Below are 1,041 nucleotides of genomic sequence, written 5' to 3'. Positions count from 1 at the left end.
ACATCCTCCAGAGTCATATTATTATTAAAGTCATACACATATACAGAGATCATGTGCCTTGACAAAGAGCCCGAGTTGGTGCCTTGGACCATTGCTTTTGAGTCACCTCTGTCTGCATCCTGTCCCCTGAAACAACTTCTTTAAGTCACAAGCTGATGTCAACTAACCTTGTTTGGACAGGTTGAAAGGTAATTATATTCCAACAGGTTTGGCAAAAATCCATACCTCAACAGGGCTGAAGTAGCTCAGTTGGGAGAGCGTTAGACTGAAGATCTAAAGGTCCCTGGTTCAAACCCGGGCTTCAGCAGTGTTTCCTGTAGCTTTTTGTGCCCAGTGCTGGTCTCTTCAGTACAAGAGAGACCTGGAGCTACTGAAGAGAGTACAGGGAGGGGACATGATGATGATGGACTGGAACATTCCTCATATAAAGAGAGGATGAGAGACCTGGGACTGGTCGCCCTGAGAGGTTGTGGAGTCTCCTTTCTTAGAAATATTCAAAAGCCACCTGGATGTGGTCCTGGGCAGCTGGCTCTAAGTGGCTTTACTAGACCAGGGTTTTGGACAAGATGACCTCCAGAGGTTTCTTCCAACCATTCTGTGTGTAGAGGAGAAAGACATAAGTTTATGTCTATAGCAGAGAAAAGCAAGGCTAATGTCATCCTCAAATATTTCTATTAGCAGTGGCCACCCAATCAGTGCAACCACTGGGACTGACCAACCAGATCTACATATCAATAAAAGCAAGTTTATACATTCCTATCCTTAAAGAGCCGTTTATTGAGTTCATTTTTTTTTTCTTTTTCTTTTTTAGACAAGTTGATAGCTCTGCGGACAGAGACTGCTTCAAAATTAACTTATCACCCGCTCTGAAATCCTAGTGTCTGTCATCTGCTGCAAGATCTGCACCGCTACGTCACGCGCAGAGCCCCCAAATAAACTTCCGTTCTCATTTAAGACACCATCTGTGTCCCATTTCTGCAGCACTTGGCAGAGATCGCTTCCCTTCTATGGTATGTTTGTTCCCCTCGCTGAGCTGCAGCC

The 1,041-nt window shown here is 44.9% G+C and overlaps 1 non-coding gene across 1 annotated transcript; it reads left to right on the top strand.

Moving 5' to 3' along the window:
* The first annotated feature begins 234 nt into the window (after positions 1-234).
* TRNAF-GAA lies at positions 235-307 on the top strand. Its single transcript has one exon. It is a non-coding gene; the product is annotated as a tRNA-Phe (tRNA).
* The last annotated feature ends 734 nt before the right edge of the window (positions 308-1,041 follow it).

The sequence above is a fragment of the Calidris pugnax genome, unplaced genomic scaffold (genome assembly GCF_001431845.1).
Source record: "Calidris pugnax isolate Ruff unplaced genomic scaffold, ASM143184v1 scaffold41, whole genome shotgun sequence".
NCBI lineage: Eukaryota > Metazoa > Chordata > Aves > Charadriiformes > Scolopacidae > Calidris > Calidris pugnax.
The sequence above is the reverse complement of the archived record's forward strand: the minus strand, read 5'-3'. Positions and strand labels throughout refer to the sequence as shown.